At 41.5% G+C, this 15,425-nt stretch overlaps 1 protein-coding gene across 18 annotated transcripts in view; it reads left to right on the top strand.

The window, feature by feature from the left end:
• INPP4A (inositol polyphosphate-4-phosphatase type I A) overlaps nucleotides 1–15,425 on the top strand; it is a 114,299-nt gene that overhangs the window by 17,769 nt on the left and 81,105 nt on the right. The window contains exon 1 of one of the 18 annotated variants that reach the window (XM_048961435.1): nucleotides 11,040–11,228. The exons of the other annotated variants lie outside the window; for them this stretch is intronic. The gene's annotated coding sequence lies outside the window, so the exon portion shown is untranslated. Of the gene's footprint in view, nucleotides 1–11,039; nucleotides 11,229–15,425 lie in introns of those variants that run through there. 18 annotated transcript variants of the gene reach the window in all.

Below are 15,425 nucleotides of genomic sequence, written 5' to 3'. Positions count from 1 at the left end.
TGGCTATTGAGTCATTGAATAGAGAGTGCCTGCAATGTGATGATGCACAGTAGAGGTCTGTGTCTTTTTAGGGGGATGTCTCACATTGCTGTTGTCTCTCTAAGAATAAAGCACTGTTGTTAGGGATCTAGCTCACTTCTTCCGTCATTGTGGAGAGGAACAAAAATTCATTGCTGAGAGTTTAAAAAAAAAAACAACAAAAAAACAACAAAAAACCTCACATTACTGGTACTTCTAACATAGAGAAAATTTAGACTGATGTCCTGCATAGTCTTTCTAAAGTAATGTTAAAAGTTGGGGCAATACTTATGCTGATAGTTGTAACAGTATCTACCAGTTTTTAGTATATGAAGTTTGTCCAAGGACCTTTACTTAGTGTAACCACTTGAGAACCTCCAAGGAACTGCTGATTGATTGTGCTTGATTGTAGTGCGTAAGGGGGACAGTACTCTTAGTTAACCCCAAGTGTGCAGGTCTCACCATTCTTTTGTACATGAGTGCCAGTCTGTATGCTGCAAAAAATACATTGTATTTCTTTTTTTTTTCTTTCAAACTGACAAGTTGATAAGAATTTTCCAGAGGACTGATTGCTCTGTGGATGTTTGAGTGGTTAATCGCTGTCTAAAATAAGACATACCAGTTTAACTACTTATCTGAAAAATGTTATTGTCTTTTTCTTCTGACAAAGCAAATTGTTTATTATTAAGGTGGCTTTCTCTCCCCTCAATATGTAGCCTGAGAGCCAAAGGACTAATGGACATTTCCACAGTTGTCTCCTATCTGTGCTTGCAGCTGATGGTAGGAACAGTGTGGGACTTGACAGCATCTCAAGGATTAGCTTGGAGACATCCTGCTCTGCACCAGCTGCTCTCTGCACTCTCCCAAACTGAATAGTAAGGATGCTATCTGCCAGCTTGTATTCTTGCTAGGATTAATTTTGGGCTATTTTCTAAAACTGGAGCTGCTCTGCTTTGGTGTACAAGTTGAAGTGAGTTGAGTGCTACATGAGTTGAAGGCCATTTTTTCTCTGACTCATGCCTTATTGTCCACAATGCTATGTCTAAACAAGCTTTGTCCTGTGCCTCAGCTGTTACTGCCTTCAGCTTTTAGAAATGAGGCAGCCCTTGGCTGAGACTGGAGTACCATCATAATGATTATGCATCTGTCTCTCTATCCATCCATCTTTTCCCACTTTACTCCACTGCTCTTTGTGCTGTGGGAAAAATGAAGAGTTTGAGATTTCTGAGGAAAAATAGAGTTGAGTGGCCCCCAAAACTTTCCAAAACAAAGATGTAACAAAGCTGTCCTGTTAGTTCTCTCTTCAAGAGAATGCCATCCATCTCCTCAAGAAGGCCTGGTACTTCATGGCTCTTTCTGACAATGCTCACTCAACAGGGAATAGAGCAAAAATAAATCAGGAAAAGGACTGGGGCTGGAGAGCAGCCATTCATGCATGGTCCTTCTTGAAATAATCTCTTATTCCACCCAGATTGTTAGGCAGAATTCAAGGCTGGTTTTTGCCCAGCACAGTTTACTACTTAGAGTATAAAAGGCAGTATGTGGACTTCCAGAAGACAGTGAAAGGCAACTGCTTCAGGCATCTCTGATGTAAATTTCAGTGTGTTGATAACATCAAAGGAGGCTTAATCTTTGCAGTACTGTTTTTTTTCCTTTCTCTGTGGCTGCATGGTTTCTGCAGTACTACAGGCCAGGGCTGCCATAGTGCCTTTCCAAGCCTGTGCCCTGCGCACCCAAGTGTCCCGTGGAGGCTCTGTGCAGCACTTCTTCCAGAGCTTCTGACAACTTATTCCTGTCAGCTTTCCTCTCAGTGCCTCCCTCATGGGTCTGAAAACAACACAAGAGCCAGTCAGCAGTGCAGCACTTGGAGAAAACAGGAATTGCTGTAAAGGAGGATTTCTGTCACAAGCCAGAGGGCCAGGAGTTTTGGAGAGGGGTGACCTGGAACCACGTCCAAGCTCAGTGTATCATGTGCGCTCTCTAACTGAGCTACAGCATGTTCAGCTCTTGTGGAGCATTTGCTTCTGTGTTTTACAGCTTCAGCGGCCAAATATCTGCCAAATAACACCTTTGTAAAACTTTCCTAATGATTCAAGGCCAGGCTGGATAGGCCTTTGGGCTACCTGGTCTAGAGAGGTGTCCGTGCCTATAGCAGAGGGGTTGGAATTAGATGATCTTAAAGGACTCTTCCAATCCAAACTGTTCTATGATTTGTGCCCAAGTCCCTTTGCCTCCTCTGTCTCCCTTTGCTGTTTCAGAGCTTCCCTAAGAGTCTCGTCTTCCGAGCAGCCTGTAAGTCAGCCAAGCATCATACGGATGTGTCTGTGTCTCTTCCAGTCACTCCTCTCCTGAATCTACCTCGAGATCTTTCTCCATCATAATGTTTACTGTGCAGTTTGACCTGCAGTGCAGTTTGCCGTCTTCTGTTCCCTGTTATCTGAAGTAGATTGCCCTCTGCCTCCCCAGCTCCTTAGCCCAGCCATTAGCACCCACTGCAGTGCCATTTTACACTTTACTCCTTTCAGTGACCAGAGCTCTTTTAGCTTACTCTTCCTTCTTGATGCTAACATCAATCTTCTTTGCCTGGCAGAGAGTCTCGATTCACCAGCTCTGGTATTTCCTGTCTGTCATCTTCTAAAAACATCTCATACCTCGTAGCCAAATCCTTCCCTGTTCTATTTTGAGCTCTTCTTTTACTGGATATTCTGCCTTTCAAACTTCAGCACTTAGGTCGCTGCGGCATTTCTGGTTATCTGTGGTTTTGGTGTTTGCTAAGCCTGGTTGGGGCAAGCTTGCACCAGCAAAATGCCCCTTTGTGGTTTTTGGGGAAGAAGTGGATGATTTTAGAGACCGATTCCTGACACATGCTTTGCTTCTGTACTCTGACTCGTGCTCTTGCTGCCTTGTTTCTGGGGAAGTGAAGAATTCAATACATTTGCTGACTCTTGTTGATATAATCTGTTCAACCTCCATGTTGCATTTAATTCATATGTATGGGTTAAAGTTATTTTTTACCTATTAAAGAGATCAGAAGCATTCAGACAACTGTTAGAGAATGAGTTTTTAATTTATCTTCTTAAATATTCCTCTATTCCTGGTTAGTGAGTAGAAAGAATCAATAGTTTATTCAATGCAACTTATGCAGTTTCTAATTTTCTTGTTTTATTTTTAAGTGGGAGATTTTTCCATTAAAATTGTAGCTTACAGACTACATATTTCTTCTTTTTAGTATCTAGATAATAAGTTTTTAGTCCATAGTGTCATGGAACATTTGAGTAATAATGCTGAAAAAGATTCTCTTAAAAACAGAACAAATGAAACAAAAGACTACAAGCAAGATACCTTTCAGTGTGGAGAAATATTTATGTGGGTTAAGAAATAATTATTTCTCTCCCTTATAAAAGCTATAATTGCTACCAATTTCATGCAAAGTTTGTTACTATTTGTAAAATGTTTCAGGCAGGTCTCTCAATTACATTTATGGCAGAAGGAACAGGGGGTAAAGAGTGGGCAGACAAAATGTGCAACCACCACCACAGCAACAAACGGCTTGTACTGATTAGTTGCTACCTAAATTACAGATTACAAAAATAAACATGAAGCTTTTTTGTGTGATAACTGACAATGTCAGGTCCTTTTGAAAACTTTTAACCAACCTGTTGTACTGAATCCTATAAAAATAAAAAAATAAAGAAGGCTATTTAGGAACACTGTGTGATTCTATAGCAGGTACTGCTTGCCTCTCCTCCATTTTTAGATCTTCTGTAAAAAGAAAGTTTAATGTAAGGATAGCTAGTTTTTACTTGTCTTCCTTTAATTTAAATTTACTGTGTCAGTTTCCTTTTCCATCTTAACCACAGCTGTTGCTCTTTAATTACAGCCTGTGTAAAGTCCATCCGTAGTTATAGGTTTGGATCCCATAGTTGTGGTACCCTGCTGTGCCTGAACAGGACTCGAGGAACCTGTGGTTTAGTGCCAGTGTTTATCTTTACTTGAGACTTCCTCAGTGAAGCAGTGCTATGCAGTAGTTAGCTGATAGGTAGGTCACTGCTCAGACAAAATAAATGGTTCTGAGGCTATAAATGACTATTCATGTGTTAGGGAGAGAAGTTCATTTTTCAGACTGTGTTGAAGAGCTGGTGCACATTTAGGACTCTTGTCTTCCTACATCTTTGTTCAGCTTGGTGTCTCCATTTAATCTTGGTATAATCAGCGAATAGAATTATGGTGTATTCTATTTCAGAAGCCCTTTCACAGAAAGATTTTTTTTCCCAAGAGGAATTAACAGAGAATTACTGTAGTCCAAAATAGCATTAATCGATAAAATATTTTTACTCTACCTGTCTTTATGGATTGTGCTGGCTTACGCTTCTATCATTGATCTGTACTTGCATTCAACTCTTTTCATTAGGTCTTCTTTATCTCTAAAATTATTTTGTTGCAAAAGTGAATGTATGTGGGAGCATACCTTAATAAGAATGTGTCCGCCTTTTATTAAATAGATCTTTAAATACTTCTGCATTGATTAGAAGCAGCTTTAAAATATTTTGATGATGGAAAAGCAGATTTCATCCTTCTAAAACTTAAGAATTCTCCCCAAATTACTCAATGCTATATTAAAGAAAGCTCATACAATATTCAGTGCACTAATCAAATGTTAAGATTCAGATTCCAAGACTCTTGGGCAATATCAGGCAAATAATAAATAAAATCATTGCAGATTAAGTGAGGTGGCCCTAGAATAAAGTCTGAGGCTCAGATGCACAAGTTTCTGTTTGAGAAACAGCACCCTACCAAAGCAGGGAGGAAAAAAAGAGTGTGGGATGAGCAAAACCTTACCTTCCACCATTTTGGGTATAAAACCTGATAAATAGGGCAGCTGCAGCTCAGAGTGGTGCAGGACAAAAGAACAAGTGCTCTGTGGCCACTGTAAGCCTCATGGGGCAAGGGGTAGGGGATAGCCATCAATTCCAGAGAGTTGCACAGACAGAAAAAGTGAAAAGAGGGGGCAGGGTGGTAGCAAATATATATATTTACTTTACTGTAAAAGAATGATGTCAGTTATCTTACCAGTTTAGGCTAGTGGATTTGAACTATATACTAGAGCTACACACATCATTTTTTTAGCATAGATGAAATTTTCGGTGACTTGGATCTGTTCAGTAACTGAATCATAGAATCACAGAATGGCTGAGATTGGAAGGGACCTCACAGTCCACCAACCCCACACTGTGCCATGGGCAGGGCTGCCCCCCACCAGCTCAGGCTGCCCAGGGCCCCATCCAACCTGGCCTTGAGCGCCTCCAGGGATGGGGCACCACAGCTTCTCTGGGCAGCTGTGCCAGCGCCTCACTGCCCTCTGAGTAGAGAATTTCCTCCTAATGTCTAACCTAAAGCTACTCTTTTTTTAGTTTAAAACTATTTCTCCTTGGTCCCATCTCTATTGATGTGTGAATGAATTTATGTCATACATATGATGGGAGATTGAGTGAATAAAAGCAATGTAAAATCGTAGGGTAGAGATGTTAAAAAAAAAACGACAAACCTTTAGATGGCACAGCTCCCAGTGTTTTTCTATGGCCTAGTTTTGGGAAAAATCCCTAATGATCTGAAGTCAATTAAGTTCTGAATGTCAAAATATAGATTAATAATGAAATACATGCTTTTTCATTATCAACATTTTTAATCAGATTTTTCCACCCCAGGCTCCTATTGGTCTTGATTTTGCTATACAATCTGCTGTGTACAGTACCTTAATCTTTACATGGTCCCACTGATACTTGGTGGCATTAATCTGGGGAATAATTTACAATGCACTACAATTAGAGGCTGGGCTCACTATGCAACTTGAAGTGAGTTTATGGATGGAGAGCTCCTTCTGATTAAATTGTTACACAATGTATTTTGAGAAAAACAAACAAATAATGAACTTGGAGAGAGGGAGAAGAAAAATAGCACAGCCTTGGCTTTTGTGCTTGTTAGGTTTGTTACTAGTCAATATGCCCCCTCCTAGCTTTTTATGTAATGCTATATTATACCGTACTGCAAAGGGCAAAGACAGTTGTGAGTAGGAACAACAGATCTAGGCCTGTAAGTGTATCTAGATAGGCAGTTCTTCTTCATGACCTTTTGAGTGAGGATCATACCGGGAGATGATTTCCATACTGAGGATTGGAGCTTGTTAACTTGCGAAGGAATACAGATGAGTTGAAAAGACAAGACAGAGCATTAGGAATCTGCTGAGCAAACACAGAAGTCTTACTTTACAGTTCTTCTTTCTTCATGCTAATGAGAAGTAAATTCTATTAAAAAAAGCTAAATAATAGTCAGTGAAATTGGCCAGCTTCACATTCAGTTTTACCAGTTTTTCATTTAGTTTACCCAGTGCAGCAGATGGTACTGAGAAAACAGTCTTTGCAGCTGCTTTCTCCAGCATGGACAATTGTTCCTTCTGAGGCATTTGAAGAATCTCCCAGTCTCAGGTCACAAAGACTAGCGTGAGATCTACAAGGCTTGCATTGTGAAGACAGTGGGAAAAATTTAACTTAGAAAATGTATAGAGTGTATTGAATGAGTGAAATGAATGGATGTAGACATTTCCTAATAGAGCACAGCATTTTGTTTGGCAGTGCAAGGAAATGTAATGTTCAAGTCATATATAGTAGCATCTGATTGCCTCAAAATGAGTTTTTGCCTGGGTTTGGTTGTCTGGTTTGTTAAGACTTGCAGTTCAATATTCAATTGAAATTATTGTATCAATGCAAAAGATGGGGTGTGCTGATTTGAAACAGAAGTAGTTGTGCATTGTAGAGAAATGTAAAGATTAGAATCAGAAAATTGTGTCTATATTGATGGGACACACTGTAATATTCTCAGAAGGCTGTTCTTAGAAGTGTCTTCTCTGTGATCCAAATTGAATTATAAGGCATGTACTTAAAACTTGAGTTTACAGGTGCTTCCACACTTGTGCTGTTTAGTTTTTTAGGAAGAGTTCTGAATGAAGGGGAGAATATTGGGCAGATGTTGATTGGAAATGGTACGTGGTTTGGTTATGAAGTTTGATGTAACACTGGGATGTGCAATGAAGCAAGAACTTCTTTACAGTGAGGTGACGGAGCACTGGAACAGGCTGCCCAGGGAGGTGGTGGAGTCTCCTTCTCTGGAGATGTTCAAGACCTGCCTGGATGCCTACCTGTGCGACCTGCTGTAGGGAACCTGCTTTGGCAGGGGGGTTGGACTCGATGATCTCTGGAGGTCCCTTCCAACCCCTACAATTCTGTGATTCTGTGATTCTGTGATTCTGTGATTCTGTGATTCTGTGATTCTGTGATTCTGTGATTCTGTGATTCTGTGATTCTGTGATTCTGTGATTCTGTGATTCTGTGATTCTGTGATTCTGTGATTCTGTGATTCTGTGATTCTGTGATTCTGTGATTCTGTGATTGGGATCTTGCTGACCTTCCCTATCAGTACCGAGCATGGGCAGATGTTGGCATAAAGAGAAAGGGAGAACAGGAGTGGATAGATATGAGCAGGCCAGGTGCCAGAAGATCAACTGACTCAGTGCTGACATCAAGTGCAATCTGGGGAGTCCTTATGCAAGCCAGCTTTTCTGTGCAGCAAGTGTGTCCACAACTTGATAAGTAGGAGCCTCAGAAAAATCCGTAAACTGGTCTCTCATCTGGTCATTGCATCTGTGTTGTCATGAGTTACGTTTTTCTTGTCTTGTTCTTGCCACTTTCTCTGATCTCAGCATCTGCATGTCTCCTGTTCAATCCGCTGAGAACACACCATAAAGAGGAAATGGGAATTTAGACCATCTTGTGCATTTTCACTACATGTACAGAATTACTTCCCTCTGAGATCTGTGCAGAGTGTTACAGGCAGCTTGTAACCACGTAGTTTGTTCACAGTGCAGGAGGTGAGCTTTGGGTTGTTATCAGACATAAAATACATATCTTACTTGGGTCTAACTCTAGTAGTATTGTGAGGTGGTCTGTAAAGAAATGCACTTGTATGGTACGGTGGAAATGGTTTCACACAGCTTCTTTTGGATTGCTTTGCTTTGCTTGTGAAGAGATGCTACTGAGACATTGGTAGATGGTGTATTGATGGTAGGAAGTTCAACCACTGAAGTGCCTCCTTTTATTTACCTTCAGAGATCTTGAGATGACTGTGATAAATGCATCCTTTGCTCTCCTCCCATACTGATCACTAAGTTCTGCTTTCATCTGTGGCTTCCTCTGTTTGTTGTCTGCACAGGGTAAAGGTTCTGGGGCTGATGCTGTTACCAGTGGATGTTTTCATTTTCCTAAGAAACAAACAGTGCTTTTGTCATAGCACATCACAGATAGCCATGGGAGTTAATCAGCTGGAAGAAATGAACCTGCTGCTGAGATGCACTGAAAGGGAACTCTGATGTTCTATTGAACAAGACAGTGAGATCTACTTTCTGCACCTTTCCATAGGGCTCAGATAAACAAGGCTGCAAACTGTTAGGATGAAGCAGAGTGTGTAGCTGAAGGAGGGGTGACTGGAAGGGGAAAGATGTCACTGTGGATACTGCTGGTGTTCCTCAATCTGCTTCTGTTACTCTATGGCATTGGAAGCCAGCTCTGTCCTTGAAGAACGTGAATGCATTTTTTTTTTCTTGGAATAGTATAACTAAGGAGGAGAAAAAAGGCTTAAGAACAGAGGTAGAGGGAAGTGTTCTCAATAGGGACAATGCAACTTTCATGGGAAAGCAAGCTGATACGGAATCTGCCAGCCTGAAAGAGGCTGTGGGAAACTGTTACTTCATGATTAGCACTGTAATGGCTTATAAACAAGCAGTTCCCAGAGACTTGGAGATAATAAGGAAAAACAGAATTCCATGCCCTACTGTGTTCAGAGGTACCATGTTCAGTATTACAGAAGAGCCTTTTCTTGCTTATTCCCTCAAGTAGAAAGGATTATTTTCTATCTCTTGTCCATTAAAAATTGCTTGATAGTCTACACTACCTCTCTCTTGCAGCAGTGTTCAGTTTAGCAGACTGTAATAATATTCATGTTCAAGCTTTTATCCAAAGTGTCAGTATTTAGGTTTTTACCTCTTCTGGGGTAAGAGCCTTCAGATTTTCCAATTCTAGACCCAGAGTCCAAACACTTTCTACTGCAGAAGGTCAAGCCAAAGAAATCAATTAGGCAGCAGAACTGCTGCCTGCAGCATCTGGATAGTTTCTTATTTGCAGATAAGTTCATTTGCACAAAGTATGTGCATGTTACACAGTGCTTGCTCACCACTGGTGTGTTTTGTCTATTTGAGGTCTTAAGCAGCTCTTTTCTTTGATTCATCTTCCATGCTCTTAGATGGACCACTAGATAATTTTGAATGGAGGAATATTAAAGCATGCCTTACATTTAAAAACAAATAGCAACAGCAGCAAAGTATCTTCCTGTTTTGTTCTGTGTCATAGCTGCCATTTGGACTGTGTCCTTGCTGTTGGATTCATGTTTAAAACTTGGAGGAATCATGGCTGTTTTTTGGTTGTGTTGGTTTTTTTGTTTGTTTGTTTGTTTGTTTTTGCTTTGTTTTGTTTTTATTCTCAGGCACACTATGGAGCTTAGTATATCTCCATGACTGTGCTTCAAGGACAGCTCTGCTCAGCTTGATTTCTTCTCATCTCTTGGTCCCTGCCAAGCCTGTGTTCTTTTCCGCTTTGAGATACAAGGAGAGAGTAAACATTTTCCATCAACAGCAGAAAGTTTGTTCAGTGGCTTTAGTAACAACCAGATTTGCTAGTGAAGAGTGCAGAACATGTCCTTGGATTGGGTGGGTGGGATTATATTTGTGTGATTCAGCTTTACAAAGGTATTTCTCTAAGGAGACAGAACTGCAAGAGTTATAAAAGTCATGCTTTGATGTTACCTTTGCCCTGAGAATTCTCAGTAGAAATCTGTTTATCTGGATGATAGCCAGCAGGACATTTGCTAGGGATGAGGAAAGGTGTTCTGCTGTAAGTGCTTTGACATAAACTGAGTGCCTTTTCCCAAAATATCTGGGGTGTTTACATGAATGGCTGATAAGCAGGTCTATGCATTGTGATAGTATATTTCCTCAGGCCAGTAGCTTATTTTGACAATACTTTCTTCGTTCATTCCATCGTGTTTGTTTCCATGTGGTTGACCCGCTGGCTCAGAAGTAAAGGATTTCATCTGCCATTCCTGAAACCTTGGTTTACTTAGTGCTAATTGCTTGGTATGACTTTCAGAAATAAATTGTAATCAGCACAGTGCTGCTTCTTAACTCTGTCTACCATGAAGTGCCTTTGGCTTCAAAGTGCCTGCTCTCAATTGAAAGTGGTGGGGAGTCTGCAGGCCGGGGGAGTGGCTATGTGATCGGATTGCTTTGTGGCAGTCAGTCCCTACTGATATGGAGAGATATGGGGAAGGCTGCCAGAATCCAACCTTTCCCCAGATGCCCTGGGTGTAGTAACGCAGCTGTGCTCTCCGGTAGGCACTTTGTCCTGGTGTCAGGCACATAGGCTTCCTACCCACACACATCCTGTAGTCCTTCTGTCCACTCTCCTCTCACTGCATTTGATTCCAAAATTGTTCCCAGTGTACTTAGTGAAGCTGCTTTTTTATAAGTTTGTGATGAATAAGTGGGTATTGCCCTGTCTTTTTTTGTTGTTGTTTTATAATTTTTCTTGGGGTTTTGATCTTTCTCCCCTGGTCTTGCCAGGCTGTGCAAGCACACTAATAGCACCCTACCTGGCACACTTACCGTGACAGCAGAACCAGATCAGCCAACCTAGGAGGGGAAAAGGAGAAAAAAAAGGAAAGAAAAAAAAAAAAAAGGTGGGCCAGATTGTATGAAGAAAGAAATCAGACTTGCTGCTGGAAGAAATACCCATCTGCAGGTGTGCATGCGGGCACTTAGGCGTTGTGTGCATATGTTTGTGCCTGTGCAACACGGAACTGGAGCGAGTGAGAGGGAGACTGAAACTTAAACTCCTCCTGCAGCTCTGCATCTGCTCTGAGTCACTGCCATGACTCACAGTGACAGCGCTCCTATTAGCTAGCGCTCAGATGGAGCAGCTCCGGCAGCAGAAGAGGCAGGCTGTGCTCCTGGTTACCTGCTGCAGCAGGCGGCTGCGCCAAGATATTTATTTACGAGCTGAGATGAAGGACAGCAGGCTGTACTGAGCGCGGTTGTCGTTATTCTTAAGGTAAGAATGCCTGTTATTGACTAGAAGAAGATGGGAAAGGGAAATCAGAGCTGGCGAGGGCTGAGTTTCTTGCTGCAATTTCTTATTCTCAGAGGGAGCGGTGCTGCTACAAAGCTTTGTCTCAGCTGTTTGTGGTTCTGTATGGGGAATCCTATGGCCAGTGGGCAGTGCCCATCCGAGGGAACAAAGTACCTATATTGTCATTCATAGTGTTATGTAAGGCATGGCAGCCATGTTAAGGATACAAGACCTCTTTCGAAGAAACGGTGCTGCCAGACGTCAGGGCTGGGAGAACAGCACTTAAGCAGCTCTCTGCCCGCGCTGTGCAGACGCCTGCGGTTCTGGAGCTCTTGCTTACAACCAAATACACAGGCTTGTGAATTTCTTCGTTGACAAAATAAGAAATGGTGGCGTTAGGAATAGCAAAATTATGACTGTTTACCTTTAAAGTCCCAGTGCTGTTTTGCCTATAGCAGCACGCACAGCCTGGGATGTAAACAGCCTCTGCGCAGTGCCTGGATGTAAACAGCCTCTTCAAACTCTTGAAAGCATATATCCATATCCTGGGCTTGTTTCATTTTGTGCCACCGAAAGCCCACATATATATACATATCCTGCTCCAACAATTGGCTATATGCAAAAAGTGGGATGTATTTTAGTTATTGTTTATGTATGCAGAAGTGAGTTAAGCAGTTTTTCTGTGGCTTTACTGTTATTTTATTCACTCTGGTGCAGTAATTTTAATGTAATGTAGGCTGGTATTACCAATTCTCCTCATGTGGAATTCACTGAGTTTTGAGCCTTTGCTGTCCTCCCTAGTGATTTTCTGAGTTAGGGAATCTTTGTTTTTGAATTGTAGTAATATATTTGCACAAAAATGACTGCTGTCTTCTCTCAACTGAAGATGATGCTGTGATAAGGTCATTTGAAAAATGACAGCATCTTTCTTCCGTTTACTAATTTAGAGCATTCACTGATGCCCAGTGTTATGAATTAATTGGATATGGCGTGGCTTTTTTTTTTTTTTTAAAAAAAAAAAAAAAGGATTAAATTTCTAAATAAAATGAATAGAAGATTTATTAGCACAACTGCTGTATCTTTACAGCTGTTGTGACATCCAACTTAGAAAACTACGGCGTGAGAACTTTCAAAACTACGCCATGTCGTAGTTTTAAGTCATGGGCTCTTATCTCCCAGAGCAAAATCTTGATCACCAAATTTAATGGTTTGTGTTTCTGATATAAAATATGTCTCATGTTGCAGGATTGTAAATTCAAGATGGTTTTTCCAAGATGAGGGTTGGTTTTAGGACTGCTCACTAACAAAGTTCTGGCACGTGACTTCCCTCCTTCTCCCAAATCAAGAAAACTTGAATAAAACACTCTTTAAAGTATCAATTTTTTCATTGATTTGTATGTGAATTATTGCTTTCTGATACCGTGTCAGAATTGTGTTTATCTTCATTTTTGCCTTTAAGTTTGTATACATATAGAGAAAAAATTCTGTATTCTGTGAAACGAGAACTTTATTATCATGAAATTTAAATATCTTCAATTGAGTTTCCATAATTTCTTTATTAATATGTTATGGTTGCAGTTAAATAATTAACAGCAAACATATTTGAAGAGAAATTGCATGCTTATGATCTAAAACACCAGATGAGGGTTTGCCCCTGTACACTGACTCCCCATCCCAGCTGTCCATTAGTGGAAGCAGTAACCACCAGAGAGAGCTCCCTCAGGTTCATCAAGGTCTCATGCTGTTCCCTGTGCCCTGCCTGCTGCTGGTGTAGCACTGAATGAAAACAAATGTCAGCTCAACAAAACAAAAAGCCCAGCCTGGCAAGATAGCTTGACAGTTTGCTTTGTGTGAGTAGGAAACCACCTGGGAAAAACTAGAGCAGGTTTAATGTTGATTTATTATGATGCTATCTTGATGATTACATGCCATCCTTTATTAACAAGTCACAGCTAAAGTGGGAATGACCAAGGCAGAAGAGGTTTGTGCAGAGGAGTGCTTTGAACTTTGTGTTATGTGCAAAGGAAGCAGTTACACTGACTCTTCCTCCAGTCACCCTTAAAGTTTTTGTTACTTCCTGTTGGCTTTGTATTAGGCCATAAAGGCAAAGTATAGCAGAAACTGCTAGGAGCATTTCACCTGTGGTTTTAGCATATGAACTGTGAGAGTTTGTGATCTCCACAACCTTCTTTTTTTGCAGTAAATATTATCCAGGCAGAATATCCCAGAATATCCCCCCTCTTCCAGTTCCCAACCTACAGGACATCATTGGTGCTTGTAGGCCTGCAACCATTTCTCCTTGGCCTATCACCACAGATCCTGCTAAAGGGTCTGTCCCTACTTATAGCCCTCCTTTAGATTCTGAAAGGCTGCTCTCGAGTCTGCCTGGAGCTTTCTCTTCTCCAGGCTGAACAGCCCCAGCTTGCTCAGTCCTCCTCCATCCCTTGGATCATTTTTGTGCAATCCTTTGAACATGCTTAGCAGGTCCATGTCTCTCCTGTGCTGAGGACTCCACAGCAGCCCTCCAGCAGTACTCTAAGTGAGGTCTCACCAGCGCAGAGTAGAGGAGCAGGGTGACCTCCCTTGCCCTGCTGGCCACACTTCTTTTGATGCAGCCCAGGATACAGTTGGCTTTATGGGCTGTGAGAGCGCACTGCTGGCTCACTGTCCAGCTTGCCGTCCACCAGTACTCCTAAATCCTGTTAAGCAGGTCTGTGCTCCATCCTTAAGTCCCCCAGACCGTACTGATAGCGGGGGTTGCTTTGACCCAAGTGCAAGACGTTGGCTGAACTTGAGCATGTTTTGTTAGTGCTGCCCTTAGAATTTTGTTAACTCTGTCCTTAGCTGAAGCTTCTTCTGGTGAAGCTTTAGCTCTTGTTTTCCATTTTCACTTCAGCTGCTCTGCTCTAACCAGTTTTATGATTCTCTCTCCTTGGTAGATTTTTCACATGGGCGAGCCATAAAAAATGCAAAGCTGTAAAGGTTGTGTGATTCCATACTTCCCTTTCACTCCTGTGCCACTCATGTTGTGAACAGCAGGTGCAGTGTTCAGCTGCTCCTTTATTTGTTTCCTTTATTTGTTTTATTTGGTCCAGTGTGCTGTTTATTTCTGTAGCTTCCATTACGGCTCTGCCCTATCTATGTATTTTGAGCCCTGACACTGATTCCCTGGCACACACAAAGCCTTATTGCTGGCTTATCTGAGATCTCTTCTATGTTCTGCTTCCTCAAGCCTTGAGCAGAAGTTTTGAATTGGAAACTGGTATCATCTGATGCCTTCCTACCACTGCTTCATGCGGTGTGAGAAAGGGACTTGGCAGGCAGCACAGCTGTTGCTGTGGAGAGATGAGGGGCAAAGTGGAGAACAGAGCATTTCGCCAGCGTTCTTGAAGCTTTGAGATCTTCCACTGGAGGATGCACCTATTCTGTTGCCTTACACAAGAGCTGCATCAGTGGTTATTTAGAGCGATTTTATTTCCAACACAAAATTTGAAAAGGAGGGAGGGAAGAAATTTGTTTGAGTTGGCTCTGTTACAGCTTTTTTGTTTCTTTTTTTGCATGTTAGAAGTAAGCCTCTGGAAACGAGTTTGTATTGGAACAAAGTGCTCACAGGGTGAATTGCACTGATCCATCTCGTAGGTTGGAGAACTCCACCTTTATTTTTTTTTTTTGTTGAGTTTTTAGGTGAGTTGTTTTGGTAGCCTTTTAATTGTATGTATGTGTACATGTACAGGGCATCTGATTTGTCCCTGTAGCTTTTCCTGATTTCTGACTAAGTTGTTTTGTTTGTATCAGATTTTAAACAGTTGTTTTGTAGGGGAGAGGGAAATAACTCTGAAGTCTTTGTATGTGCTGTGTCATGAAAAGCTCTTCACTTAATCCTGGAGCAGTTGAAGCAGAGAGGCATAGAGGCAAGTTGTGTTTGGGCACAACTTTGCCCTGAAGGCCTGGCTTGCTGGAGGGACTCCCACTGCACTGCGTTGTTTGAGGTTTGGTATCCCCTCCAGTTTTTGTCTGTTGAAACCTTTGTATATTCTTGAGTGTGTACAAGTTTGAATAAAGAGTAAAAGATGTTGTCCATACCGTGACTATATCAATGATATCTTTTCATTTGCCGTCAAGGCCTGAGTTTCCACCTACCCAGTTCTTCATGGCTGTCCTTCGCCCCCAGCTCTGGAA

This window comes from Lagopus muta, chromosome 1 (genome assembly GCF_023343835.1).
Source record: "Lagopus muta isolate bLagMut1 chromosome 1, bLagMut1 primary, whole genome shotgun sequence".
Taxonomy (NCBI): Eukaryota; Metazoa; Chordata; class Aves; order Galliformes; family Phasianidae; genus Lagopus; species Lagopus muta.
This window is presented reverse-complemented; position numbering and strand designations above follow the sequence as displayed.